A 21,919-nucleotide genomic window follows, 5' to 3' on the forward strand; every position below is an offset into this window, starting at 1 on the left:
GTACTTTTCCTTTTCATTATTCTCCGCGGTGATCTTGAAGTGCACTGAAAATGATTGACTAGGGCACAGAGGCATCCATTTGAGATAATTCGTGAAAGCAGTTCCCTATCAAAGTGATAGATATAAAATATAGACATCTCAGATTTCACACTGTGAAGTTGTCTCTTTTTGAATTGAAGACACTCTAATTATTCTCCAAATGCACCAAGGCTATTGATAAAACAGAGACCCCACCTCTAAAATAGAGTTTTATCCTCAGACAGATGGGAAAAACTTGGTCAGGTTGAAAGGGAGAGCATAAAACTCTTCACTTCTAGGATCAGTTTTGAATGAATGGAACTTATCCCACCAATGATGGCCTCTGTCTTTCCTTGTTGAACTCTTCCCCCATATGTAGAGTGTTATCCAAAAACAATGCTACGCTGCTAGCAACTAAAGGTGGTGATGAGAAAATCACATTGATAATGTCATTGAACTATTAAAAAAGCTATTCAAAAATGTTTAAAGTTAAGAACATTGAAAATTTGAAGAATGAAGGGAATGTTGCCACAATGAACTGCTAGCCAAAAAAATTCAATTTAGCCCCTAAAAGAAGTTGTAAGAACCCTACCCATCATCCATGAGTGTGGACTGGACCATGACTAGAAGAAACTATAAATTCATTGAAGTACTGTGGTACCGATAATCCCAAAAACAGAGAGAAGCCCAAGATGAACTTCATCCTGAAACTATTTAGATTGCAAAATTGAAGGAAACTGAGACCCCCACCAGCTGCTCATCAAGAATACAAAAAATTTAAGACATGAGGCAAAACCCAAAGAATTGTTGTTCTACCCTACAATTTTAAAGCTGCATCGTACAAACTGTCTGCCAATATAGGTACCCAATGAATTATTGTTTTACCCTAATATGTTTAAACTGCATTGTACAAACTAAGGGTCTGCCAATATGAGTTAGCCTTAAGGTTTTATGCATACATCCATTATACATTATGGCAACAACTAAGATACTACTAGTTGACTGACTTTGCAGCTCAGCACATAGGATTTGTGTACACTGTATACATACCAAAATAACCAAAGAGGAGACATACATGGCAGTAACAATGGGTGCTGGAATAGAAGCAAAGATTGCTCCAAATTTGCCTGGAACACATTAACATGAAATTAGCAATGAAAAATCCTAGACTAGGGAATAAACCCCAAAATGAGAACAATATCCCAACTTGAGTTGATTATCACCAAGAACAGAGAAGAATATCATAAATCCTGCTGATATCTGGAGCACCTTGCGACTCCCAAATCATGTCAACCCCAAAAGACGAGCATTCTCACTGCAAATTCCCAAGATAAGACAAATTTCAGAGCTAGTATTGCCAGAAATGGGTCAAGTTGCCTGGTTCTTACACTGATACTGTGGACCCATATCCAGTTTCAAACATCCCATCCAATAAAATTCCAATTCCCTGTAGAGAGGACCATTACATTCCATCAACGACAATGATACAATCTTCCAATTACCTGAAGCCATAAGGGTGAAAGCAACGAATCCATTTCCTTACCTGCCAGCCTATACCACGGTTGATGATAGATGGAGGGGGAGGTGTAGCACTTGCAAACCTTGAAACAACATAGAATGTACCAGTAGACTGCAAATTTATGAAAGAAAAAAAATAGTGTCAATACTCAATTTTGTTTTTAAATAGAAACCCATAGATAACTATCAGAAATGTCAACGGGATAAAGAAAATAAAAGAGAAGAAAGAATATCTGATATATGGCAAGCAGGCAGACTTCAACAAGAGACACAAATGCTACAACCATCATTGCAAAAGACTGTCCTCCATCAAAAACAGGTCCTCCCCATTGAAATGGATATGGAACACTTATCCTGCAGAATAATAAAGACCATGCTAAGGCTTTGCATGAGAACGTATTGTATGAAGTGACATGACAATTAGTATGCATGCTTCTTGTAAGAATGCATACCATTTGGCACCACTAACTAGTCTAGAACGGTCTGTTCGGCAATGGGCTTGGGTCTTTTGAAGGGTATGCTTGTATGCTCCACCTACAGTGAGAATATGGGCATATGCCCACACAATAGAAATTGCAATTATGATGGCAAAACGCTCAAATAAAGGCTTTTTACGAGTCTTGATATGTCGACCATACTGAAAGGGAGGAAAAAAGAGTTTAATCAGTTAGTTTCATTCTGCAACAAATTAGTGCCACCATCTTTCCAATTACAAATCATTTAATACAACAGATTTAAAAAATCATGGAAAGACTAGGAATAGGATATATGATATATATCTAGAGAGATACACTCTAGAAGTTTACACATAATGGTAATTAGTTAATTCCTTACCTGTGAAAAGAAGACCAGTGCAATAAGCTGTGGAAGCCCTATTTCAATGCATTTCCCCACCTGTAAATAACATCAGAGTACAACACTTCATTTGACTTTTTTTTCAAACAAAACGGAAATTCAAATAGAATAGATATGACAAATTATACATCCAAACATAAATTTGAAGGCAGGTAATATGGATATCCAAACGTATGGGTGTTTGGTGAACAGAAAAAATTCTAAGTTTGACGTGAAAAACCTATCAATCTATTGAAAATTGCAAAACTGGTTTCGATAGGACCCAAAACTTATTATTGTAAATGCAAGTTTAATTGGTTGAAATTTAAAATAAAAACTAAGAGTTGGGCTATTAACTAATAGCTGAATAAACTGACATGATTTGGTTGAAGATATATGAGGTCCATTTTAGTGAGTTAAAGTTCATTAAATTGACAACACTTGAGTCAGGTCATTCTTATGCTAGTCAGTAATACTTTTACTGCATGCAAATATTTCTGAAATACATTTGAACCAAATGAAAGGACTTCATCTATGCTAGCTACTCAAGCTAGAAAGTGTATCAGCGCAAGTAAAATTGAATCCACTAGATTTAAAAAGATTCAGTAGCTATGTCATTTAGTCATTATAGCTTAAATTTTCACAATGGTGGTTTCTTTGTCACAACAAGCTCATCTTCCTACAGAGATAAGGGACAAATAAGAGACTATTTGCTGACACTGATTAAAGAAGGGAAATTTAGATCTCTAGTCCCATTTCATCCCAACAGGGAAACTTTACAGATCAAGAAAACATCTCATTGGTAGTGCAAAGTCACTCAAATGCCATGCCTGGGGAGGCTCCACCTAGTGGTGTTGTCTATGTGGATGCTAGCCTTTCACATTGGCTAAAACCTACAGAACCTAGCCTTCTTGCTACAGGAAATTAGCACATGAGCGAGCTCTGCCTGAGCACAGTCAACGGGTATTAGATCCTTCTAGGACAAACGAATTACTACAAGAGATACAAATTATCCACAGAAGTTTCTAATCGAAGCGAACTGCTTCAGTGACAATATCCCTAGTTGTGGACCTCATCAGGAAAGTAACTGAATTTATCATAATTGATGGAGTCATAGCCCCACCTTGTTTTAGTCCTATTTCATCTCATATTTAGCGTTGTATTTATTCTTATTAATAATTTTATATACATTGTGTACAAACAGCTCTAAAATCTGCCCTGTTTGAAGCTGTCTCTTCACCCATTTCACTATATCTTCGTCCGGGGTGAACATGACCGGCCTCCTACCAGTAAGAAGTTCCAACAATACAATTCCGAAGCTGTAGACATCGGATTCTTCTGTCATCTGCCCTGTTAAATTTATTTCGGGAGAAACATACCCCAGAGAGCCAGCAGGGGTGGGTGCAGATGAAGAGGGATCTGTTGGAATGGCTGCCAGTCTATCCAGGCCAAAATCTGAGAGATGGGCTTCAAAATCTGCGTCGAATTGCACATTGTTTGGCTTCACATCGCCATGGATAATGGTCAGGTGCGCGTTGGTGTGAAGAAATGCCAGGCCTCGAGCTATTCCCAAAGCAATGAGATGCCTCATGGGCCAATTGAGAACATGGCCATCTTGATGAGAGGCTTCTTGCAAAAGAGTTGCCAGGTTTCCATTGGGCATGTAATCGTATACCAATAGCCTCACGTCCTGTTTCACATAATATCCTCTCAGGACTGTTAGATTCCTGTGCTTCACTTTTCCCAAAGCCTCTGCTTCTCGTCTGAAGACACTCTCCTCGATTGGTCCGTCTGCTAATCTCCTGATTGATAGCACTGTTCCATCCTGCAAACATGCCTTGAACATGATTCCATACCTGGTTCTACTCAGTACATGTTCTTCATCAAAATGCCCTCTGGCTTCCAGAGCATTGGCGTAAGAAAATGGGTTGTAGAACATGATCAGTTTCTTCTCTCAGTCGCCGTCTCTTGCGCTCCATTTTCACAAGACAAATCACCAGGCAGGCTGTGGCGCTGACAAGAAACAGTGCCCCGCATGCCACAGCTATGGCGATTAACAGTATAGCCCGCTTTCCATGCCGATGATGGCGATGCTCATAATGACGATGTTGGCAAGTGGTGTTGAGAGGCATGCCACAGAGCAGAGGATTGAAAGCAAACAAAGATGCATTGAAGCGTGCTGCGAGGGTTGCAGGAATTTCACCTCTTAGATGATTGCGATAGAGATTCAAGAGTCGGAGAGAATGGATTTTGCTCAGAGCTGCTGAAATTTTGCCAGAGAGATTGTTTGTAGACAGGTCCAGTTCCTCCAAATTTGTTGCTAAATCTCCTAGCTCACTCGGAATGCTGCCACTGAGATAATTTCTCTCCAGAAAAAGCTTTCTCAGATTCTTAAGTCGTCCCACTGATTTGGGAATTGTGCCTGTAAGATTGTTCCCATCTAGAGCCACAGATTCCAAAACCCAGGTCCCGGGTCTTTAGAACACCACTATTGCCATTCACAAATATATTGCTGCAATTCAAATCTCTATGAATTATGCCAGGGTTATGATTATGAAGATAATGCAATCCTTCCAATATTTGACGCGCCCAATTCTTCACCGCCTTCATGGAGACATGCCTCTGCTTCTGGCGGTACTGCCTCAGGGTCCTGGAGGTGCAGAATTCATCTTGCTAAAGCACGGAGATTGTCTCGAATAAGAGCACTAGATCTTCCCTGAGACTTATGTTGAGCAAACTTTGCTTCATCAACACCATGTTGATGTCCTTCTTGGAGTTTCTTAAGAGCTCTTAAAACTGGTAGATTCCCCACAGTAAAAAGAAGATACAGGGGCAATTTCTTCGCAAATTGCAGGCGTCTTGTTCAGCTCTCGCAGGGAAAATCTCGCTGGGAAACCTAGTGAGAAATGGAACGGGTCCAAACTCTGCCGTTATGGATTTTCCTCTGCACATGCGCGTGAGGGAGGAAGGTAGTCATACCGTTTTTTCCGTAACTGTGTCAACTGGGAGAAAGGAGTTACACAGTTTTTGCTGTAACTATCTCAACTATTAAGTATTAATCTGACGGTCAACAAAACTCCAATCGTCTAACATTTCATCAGAGGGTGCAAATCAGTACACGGGGGCAGTTTGGGCAATTGATTTCAAAGGGAACGCCTTACGGCGTAATTATTTTAATTTTTTTATTATTATTATTTGTAAATTTCCATGCTTGAGCTTGCGGTAAACATAAAGGCAAACACAAGTGTCCATGCGTGAAACTATAACGAATCTTTCCCCATCCTTAGTCTAAGTCTAAGGTGCGAAAGTCCAAAGCCTTCAACCACAAGCAAGTACTTTTTATACAAAAGATTGGAAACGTGGGTTGAATTAATAGGTGTTTCGATTAAATATTAAACTGACAAACAAAGTCGACGGAATGATGCCTACATTTTAAGGCAATGGAAAAAGCTGGGGTAGAATCATAATGTAGCCTGGCTTATTTGTCAAAACTTTGACATTTGTTTCAAGGCAGGGAATCATGATTTAGAGGTTTCGTTGTTACTATTATGGAGTGGAGACAATGATACAGTTACTATTATGGAATTTACAATCTCTAAAGTGTTTAGTCGACTTTCACTAATGATATTAATTGATGTTAGGGGGACCATTAGACACTTGAAAAACGTATTATCTTTGCATAAGCTGCTTGGGTGCTGTTCAAATGCTTGCATATCACCTCTTCTCCAGAGACCATCGATGTCAAGTACCTTGTATTTTGATCGTTCAATGTCAAGTACGAAGTTTGTATCTTGATCATTCTGGAACTCAAATCAATGCCTAACTTTATCAACTTCGACGTAGACTAATCACTAAACTGATTGCAATTGGTAATTGGGTTGTATAAATAATTGATCTCCTTACTTTCGTAATCCATGTCTATTTTCTTCTCTCAAATCAGTCGCAGCCAATACATAGCTTCTGAAGTTTGAAGTTGAAGTCGAAATAGTGCAGTATAATAAAACTATTCCGTTTGCTCGTTTATTGGATATACCTAGTGGGTAAGTGAATCAAATTGCAATGGAAGTGTTTAATCAGCATGTCTTGATGGCCGTGTGGCTGACGTTCTTAACTGCTATGGCTTCCACGAAACTAATGACTGAGACATTCGTTGTACGCCTTATTATCTTTATTATTTTTCACTTATGTATTTTCTCAGTTGGATTCTTGATTGTATCTTGATTTATATATCTTAATTGAATTCAAGTAAGAATTTAAAAATAATTTCAAAGTTTTGTATAGAGTTTTAAGTATATTTTATGTAATTATGATTTATTTTATTCATATTAAATACACTTCTTTGACACTCACTGTTAACGGTCAGTTTCCAGGTCCAACTCTCCATGTCACCAACGGGGACACTCTTATGATCAAAGTGTACAACAACGCCCAATATAACGATACAATTCACTGGTATGTCTCAATCAGAGAGAACAAGATTTATATATTAAAGCATTTTAGTCAGAGTCATGTCATGGTAAGTGCGCAGAGACGCATTTTACAGTTTTAATTACAGATAATAAGAGAGAAAAAGATTATATGGTATTTGCAGACACGGAGTGGGCCAATTCCGCACTGGGTTGTCCGATGGGCCTGAATTTATAACCCAGTGCCCCATTCGTCCAGGGGGTGGTTACACTTATAGATTCACCATCACTGGTCAATAAGGGACTCTTTGGTGGCATGCCCACAGTTCATGGCTTTGAGCTATTGTCTATGGAGCCTTAATCATCTCCCCAAGCTCGGTTGCTACTTATCCCTTTCCCACACCCAATGGCGAGGTTCCCATTCTTCTAGGTATACTACCACTGGTTCTAATTTTTTAATCTCCAGTTGGCAATATTCAATTATGTTTGATTTTAATGCCAGGCCCTGTTTGCACTCACAAGAGAATGGTGGAATAGGAATACTATGGATGTTGTGAACCAAGCAACCCAAACAGGAGCTGCCCCCAACGTTTCAGATGCCTTTAATATCAATGGACAGCTAGGAGACCTATAACAATGTTCAAGTTCAGGTACATTTCTATCCATCTTCTAGACTGAAATTCCTCTACTATTACTAAATTGAATGGCAAATTAATTCGTTTTTTTCTAGAGATCTGGGCTAATGGAATGTTGAAATTATAATTTCAACTGCAGTGAACAGTTAAACAACAGCAGCTACTTTACTTATTTGTCCTGATCCGACGCCCCACATTTATTCCCGTTCTTTTAAGCCACCGCCATTACCGTCTTTTCACCCTTTAATTGTTTTTGTGTTCCCGAAGGAGGAAGATCAGATCCACCGCTATGCCATTACTTCTAAACAACCGCATTAAAGAGCAGAATGGCCGAAAGTGAAAAGAACCAACCTCGAGCCGGCCGCAGCATTTATCAGCCATGGGTTTCAACACCACCGACTCAAGAAATACAGCAAAAGATCAGAGTTCGTTCATTATGAGCAGCAGATTGCAACAGAGACTCTGTCAGAGAGTTGAAGCGGTTGATGGACTGTTATGACCCCTGTTGCACTATATATGTGAAGACACAGCAGTGTAGATGATATAGAGAGCAGAGGAGAGCACGTAGCAGTGTGAAGAAAAATGCTTCCAGAATAGTGAACCGCACAGCAGTGCAGATTTGAATGTAATTTGTTTTGTGATTGTTTGCTGTGAGAGAGAGGGTAGAAAACACAACAGCATGAAATATTTGCAGTTGTTCTGTTGAGAAAACAAAAGGCAATACGCTGCAGCGTGTATGTGCTAAATGAATGTAAGACACAGATTGAAGTGCCTCTGAAGAAGGCATGTTGGAGAATCCCTCTGTTAGAAGGAGGATGCTATTTATGTGGAACTGAAGCGTTCCTTAGTGAATCCCTCTGTCAAGAGGAAAATGTTTTTCAGCATAGTCATTGGTGAATCCCTCTGTTAAGAGGAAGATGCTCTTCAGCATAAATTGGTGAATCCCTCTGTTAAGAGGAAGATGTTTTGTAATAGCAATTGTGAAAATCCCTCTATGTGAGGAAGACGAATTTGTATCAGTTTGTTTACTGTTAATAAACAGAAGTTTTTGTAATACGCAACAGCACGTATGAAAGAATGAAAAATTTACACACAGCAGTGTAAAATTTTTCAAGAAAGAAACAGAGTGTTACAACAGCGTTAATTTTGAGCAGAAACAAAGTATTTTGCTTTCTGTAATGTACAGCAGTGCAGACACAGTAATGTAATTTTTTATAGTGTGAAGTTTTGAAGTTTTTGAACTATCTTTAAAGCAGCCTTGTAGTAATCCCTCTGTTAGAGGAAGTATCGTTAATGAATACAAAATCCCTTTTGTTGTGCGTTGTTGAAACTTTATTATCAGAATTTTTTTTTTTTTTACGAGACGTCAAAATAGAGTGTTGCTGAAACACCAGTTTCAGCGTTGCTGAAACACCGTTGCTGAAACATTGCATTCAGCAATTGACGAAACTGCGTTGCTGAAACACCGTATTCCGCAAACGATTTTTATTTCCGCTGTGTTAAAACAGAGTATTGTTATGTTTTGGTCAATTTTGTTTGGAATTATCAGAAATTCCCAACATGGTATCAGAGCTTGTCCAGGCTCTTTGAAGACGTCAAAGAAGCTGAAGGAAGGTTTCTTGCTGCAGCTTCTCCAGCAGAGCGAAGACTCAGCAAAAGGATCCAGGTATTTCTCAAGTTTTGTTTCTGTGTTACTATTGAAGACAGTCAGTTATTTTAGATACTCAGTCAAATGGCGAGGTCAAAGAAGAAAGTCACCAATCCTCTTAAAAATGTGTTTCCCTCTACTACTAAAATAGAAGACAATCAACTTGAAAACATTCTATTTGAGGCTTCAAGGTTCAATGGGAACTTTTATATATGGGAAGTAAAAATGAGGACTGTCTTACAGTCTCAAGGGATTGAAATCTGGGATTCAATGATTGATGATAGCAGGAAGGATAGAGAATCCAAGGAGTACAATGCAAAAGCAGCAAAGATAATCTTGGATGGGCTGCCTGATTCTGTAAAGAAGAATCTAGGAAAATATTCATCAGCAAAGGATATATGGGACAGACTTCATGACCTTCACGCAAAGGGAGCACTGACCATGATCATCAGTCAAGAAGGAAATTCTGAACCCATCATAGAAGCTGAAAATGAGAAGGTTGACCTCATCAAGCTTCAAGTACAAGAAAGGGATGAATAGCTCGCCAAGCTTAAGAAGGAACTTGATCAAAGCAAAAGGAAGCATCATGAAGAAGTCATATCCATGACAAATCAATTGAATAAAGCAAAGAAGCGGGAAGATACCTTGTCAAGTCAACTTGAACAAAGGCACAAGAGAGTGAACAAACTTGTAGAAGAGATTGGACAGTACAAGGTAGAGGTCTCCTCCCTTAAGTCTGAATTACAAGAAGCCAGAAAGCAGGCACAAGAAGCTGAAAAGAAAATGGAGAGCAGTCAAGCAAAGAATGAAGAAATCTCCAAAATGAAGTCAGATATCATCTCCCTTAAAATAGTAGCAGCTGAAGCTACTCGTAGCTAGGAAGAAACTGAGGAACAACTTGCAAAGAAGAATAATGGGTGTGAAAGATTGGAAGAAGAGATTGTCCTCCTCAAGAAAAAGGTTGAAGGGATGAACAAAATCATGAAGAGCTCTCAAGCCTTGGATGACTTGCTCAGCTATCATAGATCTCCATCTGATAAATCAAGACTTGGGTATGTAGGTGAACCCTCAAACAAGAATGAAAATGCTTTAAGCAAAGGAGATGTGAAGAAGGCAAAAAGAAATAGTGATGCTCCTAGTTCCAGCAAAGGCAAGGAGAAAAATCAAGGCTACAATAGAAGAAATCCTACTCCAAGTAGAAAACCAGCTCTAAGAAGAAATGTTGATGATGTCAAAGAGGCAAGAAGCAATGGTTATCATCAAAGGATCTCAAGGCAGAAAAGCTTCAGAAGTACATCAAGGAAACCACCATCTACCAGGTACCAAAGTTCATTTTTTGGTTATTGTTATTCTTGTTCAAACTTTGGTCATATGGAAAAAGACTGTAGAGCATTTCATAGAGATAGATGTTATGGTCTCCGACAACCTCCAAGAAACAATTTTATAGGAAGAAATCATGAAATCTTATTCATGAACAATGTAGAATGTTTCAAGTGTCATAACATTGGGCATATGGCACGTGATTGTAACTTAACATGGGCTCCTATGCAAGCTAGACCCACGCAAAAGAAGAAAGTTACACAAGTATGGAGAAGGAAGGAAATACAGTCCAAAAGTCCTTCGAGCTCCCCAGCCAATCTAAGTTTCTTTTGAGAAAACTCTGCCAAAAGGAGACGATGCATATAGTTAGGGGGAGCCTGTAATTTTTTATTATTATTGTTGAATTATATTAACAATTACTATTTGATGAAGATCTTCTTATAGGGGAAGGATATGAAATTAAATCTGCCATAAAAGCAGAGAAGAAAAGGTTGCAGGATAGCTTGGAGATGCAAAGATTGGAAATCCTGCCTGAGACAGAGAGAAAGAGGATATTACATGATTGGAGCACCTGAACATAGCAGTGAAAGCGATGAAAGGAAGCTGATATGAATAGGTAGAAAAGTTTTGAGTTTTTAATGAAGTGTCTGGGTATGAGTGATAACCCAGCAGTTGAAATTAAAGGGGAGTGTTGAAATTATAATTTCAACTACAGTGAACAGTTAAACAGCAGCAGCTACTTTACTTATTTGTCCTGATCCGATGCCCCACATGTATTCCCATTCTTTTAAGCCACCACCATTACCGTCTTTTCACCCTTTAATTGTTTTTGTGTTCCCGAAGGAGGAAGATCAGATCCACCGCTATGCCATTACTTCTAAACAACTGCATTAAAGAGCAGAATGGCCGAAAGTGAAAAGAACCAACCTCGAGCCGGCCGCAGCATTTATCAGCCATGGGTTTCAACACCACCGACTCAAGAAATACAACAAAAGATCAGATTTCGTTCATTATGAGCAGCAGATTGCAACAGAGACTCTGTCAGAGAGTTGAAGCGGTTGATGGACTGTTATGACCCCTATTGCACTATATATGTGAAGACACAGTAGTGTAGATGATATAGAGAGCAGAGGAGAGCACGCAGCAGCGTGAAGAAAAATGCTTCCAGAATAGTGAACCGCACAGCAGTGCAGATTTGAATGTAATTTGTTTTGTGATTGTTTGCTGTGAGAGAGAGGGTAGAAAACACAGCAGCATGAAATATTTGCAGTTGTTCTGTTAAGAAAACAAAAGGCAATACGCTGCAGCGCGTATGTGCTAAATGAATGTAAGACACAGATTGAAGTGCCTCTGAAGAAGGCATGTTGGAGAATCCCTCTGTTAGAAGGAGGATGCTATTTATGTGGAACTGAATCGTTCCTTGGTGAATCCCTATGTCAAGAGGAAGATGTTTTTCAGCAAAGTCATTGGTGAGTCCCTCTGTTAAGAGGAAGATGCTCTTCAGCATAAATTGGTGAATCCCTCTATTAAGAGGAAGATGTTTTGTAATAGAAATTGTGAAAATCCCTCTATGTGAGGAAGACGAATTTGTATCAGTTGGTTTACTGTTTATAAACAGAAGTTTTTGTAATACGCAGCAGCACGTATGAAAGAATGAAAAATTTACACACAGCAGTGTAAAATTTTTCAAGAAAGAAACAGAGTGTTACAACAGCGTTAATTTTGAGCAGAAACATAGTATTTTTCTTTTTGTAATGTACAGCAGTGCAGACACAGTAATGTAATTTTTTATAGTGTGAAGTTTTGAAGTTTTTGAACTATCTTTAAAGCAGCCTTGTAGTAATCCTTCTGTTAGAGGAAGTATCGTTAATGAATACAAAGTCCCTTTTGTTGTGCATTGTTGAAACTTTATTATCAGAAAATATTTTTTTTGTTACGAGACGTCAAAACAGAGTGTTGCTGAAACACCAGTTTCAGTGTTGCTGAAACACCAATTTCAACATTGCTGAAACACCGTTGTTGAAACACTGCATTCAACAATTGACGAAACTGCGTTGCTGAAACACCGTATTCCGCAAACGATTTTTATTTCCGCTGTGTTAAAACAGAGTATTGTTATGTTTTGGTCAATTTTGTTTGGAATTATCAGAAATTCCCAACATGGAAAAGCATGGATGTAGACACCATTCGTGTCTCGGTGAAGAGTGGGGAAACTAACCTTCTACGAGTTATCAATGCTGCACTCAATACCGACCTAGTCTTCACGGTGGGTAGCCACATAATGACAGTCGTGGCTGTGGATGCTTTGTATACGAAGCCTTTCCAGACGAATTTTCTGATGCTCGGCCCCGGGCAGACAACAGACATACTTGTCACTGCTGATCAATCTACAGGTAGATATTATATGGTTGCTCGAGCATATTCTAGTGGCCAAGGAGTTCCCTTCGATAACACCACTACCGTTTCCATTTTAGAATACGAGGGAATGTTGAAATAATAATTTCAACTGCAGCTCTATTTTACTTTGCGATGCGATCTTATCGCAGATCGAAAATCGCATGCATGCACCTACCTCCATTTGTTCACTTGATTCTGCCGATTGCGATGTTGCGATGCGATCCGATCGCATATCGCAGATCGCACCCATTTGTTTCAAGCCTCCCCCTATTTTACAGCGAATGCGATTTCGCGATGAGATTAAATCGCAAATCGCAAATCAAAAAATTTCAATGGTTGAAGTACAGTCCTGCACATGAATATTACGTGAAGTTTTGGGTTTGACCACTTTTTACTGCAGTGAAGTAATTAATGGTTTTTTCTCCTGTTCGTAGATTATAGGTAAATGTTTTAATTTTATTGTTTTTTATTATGTACAAGAAGTATGGCATAGTAAATGAATGTAAGTTTTTTTGTGAATGTGTAATTTTTTCACACAACAATGTGTTGATCTCTCCAACAGAGACAGAAGTTATTTTTTTTTTTGTAATGCAGCAGCGTGAATGAAACAAGAGGATTTTTTTTACAGCAGTAAATGAAAAGTTTTTTTTAACAGTGACTGTAAAAGATTTTTACACACAACAGTGTAGATCTTTTCAAAAGGAGACAGAGTAATTTTTTTTTGTTAAAAATGTTCTTGGTGTAATCCCTTAGGAAGAGGAAGAATATATTTTTGTAACTGTAGTTTTATTTTAATGAATACAAAGCCTTTGTGGGTGTGTGTAATACTCTGTTCTCAGAAATCAGTTATAGCTTCCCTGTGTTAAAGATCTTGTGGAGAAAACAGAGCATTGTTCTCTGTTCAGTTATTTTGTTTTGAAATTTACCAGAAAATTCCCAACAGTGGTATCAGAGCTTGTCCAGGCTCTTTGAAGGTGTCAAAGAAGCTGAAGGGAAGGATTTCTTGCTGCAGCAGCTTCTCCAGCAGAGTGAAGACTCAGTCAAGAAAGGATCCAGGTATTTCTCAAAGAATTTTGTGTAGTTGTTGAAGAAACAGTCAGTGATTTTTAAATACACAGTCAAATATTTGAAGCATAGCTAAGAGTGCAAGGAATGGTTGGCTCCAGCACCAGCACTAGCATGGGTATTTTTAATACTCAGCGCCCACAGTTTAATGGGAAAAACTATGACTATTGGGCAATAACCATGAGAGCCCTGTTTGCCTCACAAGATTTATAGGAACTTGTTGAATATGGGTTTGAAGAACCAGGAGATGAAGATGAGTTTAATAGATTAACTCAGGCAGAGAAAGATCTATTGAAGAGCAATAAGAAGAACGATTCAAAAGCCCTCGTATTTTTGTATCAAGTAGTGCATGAGAGTGTGTTTCCAAGGATAGCAGCAGCCAAGACATCCAAAGAAGCATGGAAAATTCTCAAGACAGCCTATCAAGGCATGGAGAATGTGAAGACAGCAAAACTGCAGTTGCTGAGGAGAGATTTTGAGAACCTGTGCATGAAGGAGTCAGATAATATTGACTCATTCTTCACACATGTGATTGGTCTGGTCACACAAATAAGGTCTCATGGAGAAACTCTTGAAGAAAGGAGGATTGTGGAGAAAATATTGAGGGTTCTACCCTCAAAGTTCGATGTAATTGTCACCACCATAGAAGAGACAAAGGATCTCACAAACTTTTCAGTTGATGAACTTCATGCATCATTGATAACACATGAGCAAAGGTTGAGTAGAAATGAAAACTCATCTCTAGAGCAAGCCTTCAAGACCCAGATGTCCTTTGGAAGAGGAAGAGGTCAAGGCAGAGGAAACAAGAGAGGAAGATGAAAAAGCCAAAACAGAGGTGGAAGGAATAGTCCAGCAAATGCTCAAGGAAGAGGCAGCAATCCAAATCAGAACCAAGGCCAAGGCAGCAGCCAACAAAGTGGACAACATCATGCTCAAGGACAAAGGTATGAAAAATCCAATGTACAATGTTATTATTGTAAAAAATATGGGAATTATGCAAATGAATGTAGGAAGAAGCAGCATGATATGAATAATAGATCTAGTGCAAATATCACTAGAGAAAATATCAGCCAAGATAATGTGCTTTTAGCTTGTAATATGGCTGAAACAAACAGTGAAGATTTATGGTTTCTAGATTCCGGTTGTAGTAACCATATGACAGGAAACATAGCCCTGTTTTCTGCTCTAGATCAGAGTGTGAAGTCACAAGTCACACTTGGGACTGATAGTAAAGTTTCTGTTATGGGAAAAGGAGAAGTAAAAATATTTACAAAGAAAGGTGAAAGGAAAACCATAGTAGATGTCTATTATGTTCCTGGAATGAAGTGTAACCTCTTAAGTATTGAACAACTTGTTCAAAAAGGTTACAATGTTTTCTTTGTGAACGATGCATGCACCATCATGGATAGAGCACCCAGCAAAAGATGTATTGCTGAAGTGAAGATGACAAGGAACAGGATGTTCCCTCTCAGAATAAGGGCAGATTTGAAAAACAAAGAAGTAATTGTAGCAGTTACCCAAGAGGCTTTCCAAAGCGTACCAAAGGATAAAAATTGGTTGTGGCACTTGAGATTTGGACATCTCAACTTTGGAGGTCTTAACTTGTTGAGTAAAAAAGGAATGGTAAGAGGATTACCATTGATAGAGAAACCGGGCAGCCTTTGTGAAGGTTGTATCTTGGGGAAACAACACAGAGAAAGTTTTTCATCAGGGAAAAGCATAAGGGCAAAAGCACCCTTAGAGATCGTCCACTCAGACTTATGTGGACCAATGCAAACTCCATCACTTGTAGGCAGCCAATATTTTCTAACATTCATTGATGATTTCACCAGAAAGACTTGGGTTTATTTCTTGAAGAACAAAAGTGAAGTGTTTGAAAAATTTAGAAATTTCAAAGCACTTGTAGAAAATCAAAGCGGCCTGCATATCAAAGTTTTAAGGACTGATAGAGGAGGTGAGTATATCTCCAAGGAATTTCTACGGTTTTGTAGAGAAAATGGAATTCATAAGCAATTTACAGCTAGGTATACCCCGCAGCAAAATGGAGTAGCTGAAAGAAAGAATAGGACCATCATGGATATGGCGAGGAGTATGCTAAAGGCAAAGCATTTGCCAAATGATTATTGGGCTGAAGCTGTATACTGTGCAGTATATATTTTGAATAGGTGTCCTACGAAAGCAGTCATGAACAAAGTGCCGGAAGAAGCATGGAGTGGGAGAAAGCAAGGAGTCACCCACATGAAAGTTTTTGGATGTGTGGCTTATGCACACATTCCAGATCAGCTAAGGAGGAAGTTGGACAGCAAAGGGGAGAAATGTATTTTCATTGGATACAGTGAGGAATCCAAAGCTTACAGGTTGTATATCCCATCTACCAAAAAGTTTTTTGTGAGCAGAGATGTTCAGTTCATTGAGGAGGAAGCTTGGGATGGAAGCATAGAGAAAACAGTGAATGTTAAAAACTGTTTGTCTCATGATGAAGATGATGAGGAGATGGCTGAAATACATCCCCAAATAGCAGCACCAACACAAGGACAACAAGAGACACCCTTGAGGAGAGATGAAAGTGCTTCTCCAAGCACACCACAAGGAGGAAATTCAAGTGCTTCTTCAAGCACTTGTACACCAAATGAAAGAGGTAAGAAGTTCAGAAATTTAAGTGACATTTATGATGAAGGTATGAACTATTTATTTGCTTTATATTGTCATGTTGATGACCCTATTCATTTCGAAGATGCAATTAAAGATAGGAAATGGGTAGAAGCTATGGATGAGGAGATTAATGCCATAGAAAGAAAAAAGACATGGGATTTGGTTGAACTACCAAAAGGAAAAGAAGTCATTGGAGTTAAATGGGTCTACAAGACCAAGAGTAATGCTGAAGGCAAACTTGAAAGACACAAGGCAAGGCTGGTTGTCAAAGGATATAAGCAACAGTATGGGAGAGACTATGAGGAAACTTTCACACCAGTTGCTAGAATGGAAACCGTAAGAGCAGTGTTGTCCATAGCAGCACAAAACAAGTGGAAAGTTTACCAAATGGACGTGAAGTCAGCATTCCTAAATGGAGTGTTAAAGGAAGAGGTTTACATTGAACAACCTCTAGGCTATGAGAAGAAAGGCCAAGAACACAAAGTATGCAGATTGAAGAAAGCTCTTTATGGGCTGAAGCAAGCACCAAGAGCATGGTATAGTAAGATAGATTCCTATCTACTGGAAAATGGATTTGAAAAGTGTGAGGGAGAACCCACCCTCTACATCAAAGAAAAGGATGGTAAATTACTAATTGTTGTGTTATATGTTGATGATGTTATTTTTATAGGTAATGATGACTACCTCATTGAAAATTTCAAAACAGTCATGAAAGAAGAATTTGAAATGACTGACATGGGTTTGCTGAGATACTTCTTAGGAATAGAAGTAGATCAAAACGAAAATGGGATTTTTATCTCACATGCAAAATATGTTGATGAAGTGTTGGAAAGATTTAATATGCAAGAGTGCAAGGCAGCAATCACTCCCACAGTGATGGGATTAAAACTCAGCAAAGAGGACAGCATCAAGGATTTTGATCCTAGCTTGTATAAGAGCATAGTTGGCAGCCTCATGTATTTGACTGCAACTAGGCCGGATATAATGCATGCTGTTAGTTTGATTTCCAGATTCATGGAGAGGCCAAAAGAAGCACACTGGCAGGCAACAAAAAGAATTCTGAGGTATGTTAAAGGTACTAAACGGTTTGGCATTTTATATACTGTCTCAGAATGTTCAGATTTAATTGGATACACTGATAGTGATTGGGCTGGAAGTGTAGATGATCGGAAAAGCACATCCGGTTATGTTTTTCACATGGGTTCGGGAGCCATTTCATGGGCTTCTAAAAAACAACCTATTGTAATATTGTCTACTACAGAGGCAGAATATGTGGCAGCTACAGCAGCAGCATGTCAAGCAGTGTGGATGAGAAGAATGTTAAGGAGCTTAGGCCAAGAGCAAGCAAAAGGAACAGTGATATTTTGTGACAATAGCTCTGCTATTGCCTTATCCAAGAATTCTGTGTTTCATAAGAAAACGAAACACATTGACACAAAATTTCACTACATCAGGGAATTGATAAACAATGGAGAAATTGTCTTAAAACATTGCAGGACTCAGGAGCAGGTTGCAAATATTCTGACTAAGCCATTGGGACAAAAAAGTTTTGAATTTTTTAGAAAATGTCTGGGTATAACTGATAACCCAACAGTTGAAATTAAAGGGGAGTGTTGAAATAATAATTTCAACTACAGCTCTATTTTACATTGCGATGCGATCTTATCCAGATCACAAATCGCATGCATGCACCTACCTCTGTTTGTTCACTTGATTTCTGCCGATTACGATGTTGCGATGCGATCCAATCGCATATCGCAGATCGCACCCATTTGTTTCAAGCCTCCCCCTGTTTTACAGCGAATGTGATTTCGCGATGCGATTAAATCGCAAATCGCAAATTGCAAAATTTCAATGGTTGAAGTACAGGCCTGCACATGAACATTACGTGAAGTTTTGGGTTTGACCGCTGTTTACTGCAGTGAAGTAATTAATGATTTTTTACTCCTGTTCGTAGATTATAGGTAAATGTTTTAATTTTCATTGTTTTTTATTATGTACGAGAAGTATGGCATAGTAAATGAATGTAAGTTTTTTTGTGAATGTGTAATTTTTCCACACAGCAGTGTGTTGATCTCTCCAACAGAGATAGAAGTTATTTTTTTTTTTGTAATGCAGCCGCATGAATGAAACAAGAGGATTTTTTTTACAGCAGTAAATGAAAAGTTTTTTTTAACAGTGACTGTAAAAGATTTTTACACATAGCAGTGTAGATCTTTTCAAAAGGAGACAGAGTAATTTTTTTTTGTTAAAAATGTTCTTGGTGTAATCCCTTAGGAAGAGGAAGAATATATTTTTGTAATTGCAGTTTTATTTTAATGAATACAAAGCTTTTGTGGGTGTGTGTAATACTCTGTTCTCAGAAATCAGTTATAGCTTCCCTGTGTTAAAGATACTGTGGAGAAAACAGAGCATTGTTCTCTGTTCAGTTATTTTATTTTGGAATTTACCAGAAAATTCCCAACAGGGAAGTTCTAGCAGTACATCAGTTCCAACTGTGCCTAATCTTCCAGCTTATAATGAAACCCAGACTGCCACTAAGTTTGCTAATGCTCTCAGAAGCTTGGCCTCACATGACCACCTTGTCTTCATTCCTCAGAGTGTGGACCAGAATCTGTTCTACACCATCGGTCTAGGATTGATTAGCTGTCCAGGACAGTCTTGTGGAGGTCCCAATGGATCAAGATTTGCGGCGAGTATGAATAACGTATCCTTTTTCCTCCCAATGACTACTTCAATTCTTCAAGCTCAACATTTTGGAATGAAAAGAGTGTTCTCTGGGGACTTCTCGGACAACCCTCTTGTGAAATTTGATTATACTGCACATAGCGTAAGCAGAGGGCTCTGGTCCCCAGTGAAAGGAACAAGAGTAAAAGTTCTAAACTATAACACGACAGTGCAAGTAATTCTCCAGGGAACAAACATCTTTGCGAAGCCATCCTATCCATCTCCGTGGGTATGACTTTTACATTGTGGGATTAGGGTTTTGTAATTATAATCCAAAAATAGATCCTCAGAAGTTCAACCTGGTCGATCCTCCCATGCGCAACATTGTGAATGTTCCGGTCAACGGCTGGGCTGCGCAGATGATACCCTGGAACTCCGACATAAAAGACTCCGGCATAAAACTGGTGTGAAAGGTTACGCAAAATCTGTGCATAGATGTCATGCAGGACTATAGCCAGATGTCGACTAGGAAACCATGCCAGATGTCAATAGGAGAATGAAAGTGTTGACGAAGAAGTTGATGCATAGGAAGGCCTATCGGCCTAATTATATACATAGTCATTTAGTAATGGGCTGGCATGTCTAATCATATCATATTTCATGCCGAGATATCTGACTTTAAACTACGAGATGACCCCACGGCCTTTGAATGAACGAAATTAACATTACGATTTCCCACCGCCACTCCCTCGAAGCCCTTCTCGATCACCTATAAATACGAGACCTATGAAATCATTTCATACCAACGCGGTACCTCTCTCCCGCAAAGATGGATGTTCAATTCATTTCCAAGCTATTCCTGTTTTTCATTGCTGGCAGCGTTTGTGCTGCAAATCCATCAGTTGCTTCATACTATAAATCCCCACCTCCGAAACCATACCCTTACAAATCACCTCCCCCTCCATCTCACATTCCATCTCCAGTACATTATAAGCTGCCCCCTGCACCCACACCCGTTCCCAAGCCCCCAGTAGTGGAGAAACCACCCCCCGTGCATAGCAAACCTCCTCCTAAGGCGGTGCCAGTTTCTCCTCCATACAAGTACAAATCTCCACCTCCTCCCAAAACAACTCCTGCTCCATATGCCAAGCCTCCACCAGTTGAGAAGCCCCTTCCTCCTTCACCACCAAAATCATGGCCAACTCTTGTTCCTCCCCACCATGAGCACCATGAACACCACGAGCACCTTAAACACCATAAACCTTCTCCAGTGACCAAACCACCAAAAGCTGCTCCAACCCCACCAGAAAAACCATACGGATACAAATCTCCTCCTCCCCAACCCATGTCATAAGTCCTGTTCCCCCCAAACCAGTACCTACCTTCTCGCCTCCCCATCCCAAACCACCAGTCTATCCCTCACCACCTGCACATCACTACTCTTACAAATCTCCTCCTCCTCCGTATTAGTTTCTATGATGCAACTTCGGAATTACATTCGGCTATTAAGGTAAGAAGCTTACTGGAAATGAAATGCCAGCGGCAGTTTACTTTTTGGTTTGTCTGGTTTAAATGATACATCATATTCTTCAAAAATCTGTTTATGATATTTAATAGGGACCTAATTTGTCATCAATGTTATGCTTTATCAGTCTCATTCTTGGGTTCCCTTTATTTGCAGTAAAGTACATCATTTCCATTGGTCTTTTCTATCAGGAAAACTAGTCCACTTACAAGGAACATACATATTGCAGGTCCGATGTATGCTATTTAAAGTGAAGACTTCTGGAAGAGAAGAGGCTGAAGATAATGGTTTTTTATGTGTAGTAGCGCATAAGCTAGCTTAGTGAAAAATTAATGGATAGACAGAACAACCAGATGATATGAATGTTCTGAATTCTGCTATGATTGGACTAGCTGTTACATTATAATGATAATAATAAATGCAAGTAATGTTGTGCTATTTCGTTTGTTTAGTAACCTGAAAACAATCCTGGGGTAAAGCCTTAAAGTAGTTATGTTTACCAAGTGCTTATGTCATTTGTCTACGTCAATCTGTTGTCATCTCATATCCAAAATACGTTGATTAGATGGCATATAATTTGGCAGATATGAGTTTATTATGGAGGCAGAAAGTGTTTTTTTTTATTGAATCATAACTAAATGCATTTTATACAAATATGTATACAAATATTTTCACATTGCTCCATTAGGTCATGAGAATGGATTGATATATATTTTTTTAATTTATCAATTATTTTTAAAGATTTCAATCGACAAATCTATTCAACATTTAAAAATAATTATGGGCAAGGATGGATTCATGACATTTTATCCCTAGGTAACAGTTTATTATTGTTTTTTTCCAGCTGTTTTCTCTTTGTTGTGTTTAGTTAACTGATAAATTGGGTTTGGATGTTGTTGTCTTATTTCTTATTGTCCATTACAATGATGGTATTTAGTTCTTTTTATTGGTATTTCGTTTTTTTATGAGTTTGTGGTGATAGTGTTAACAAAATTTTGGAGAGTTTTGTGCCATGTTTTGATCATCTTTTGTAGTCATAACAAATTAAGTGGGAAAATTGTACTATATAATTTGGTTTTTTCCAAATTAAGTTTATGAGTTTGGTATATTTTCTATTTTGAGATTTAATGAATATATTCTTTATTGATATTTTGATATTCAATGTATACATTTATCATTGATTTTTATTGGTTGATGGTGGTAATCTATGTTTGAAGTCTTTATTTTGGTTCTT

At 38.7% G+C, this 21,919-nt stretch overlaps 3 pseudogenes; 1 reads left to right on the top strand and 2 right to left on the bottom strand.

The window, feature by feature from the left end:
* Nucleotides 1-255: 255 nt before the first annotated feature.
* LOC149147714 (nucleobase-ascorbate transporter 6-like) lies at nucleotides 256-2,777 on the bottom strand (annotated as a pseudogene).
* Nucleotides 2,778-3,505: 728 nt separating this feature from the next.
* LOC149147715 (putative LRR receptor-like serine/threonine-protein kinase At4g36180 pseudogene) lies at nucleotides 3,506-6,286 on the bottom strand (annotated as a pseudogene).
* Nucleotides 6,287-6,429: 143 nt separating this feature from the next.
* Nucleotides 6,430-19,630, top strand: LOC149147716 (laccase-12-like; annotated as a pseudogene).
* The last annotated feature ends 2,289 nt before the right edge of the window (nucleotides 19,631-21,919 follow it).

This window comes from Pinus tabuliformis, chromosome 9 (genome assembly GCF_031772625.1).
Source record: "Pinus tabuliformis cultivar Carrire ecotype Pingquan chromosome 9, CPIR1, whole genome shotgun sequence".
Lineage (NCBI taxonomy): Eukaryota > Viridiplantae > Streptophyta > Pinopsida > Pinales > Pinaceae > Pinus > Pinus tabuliformis.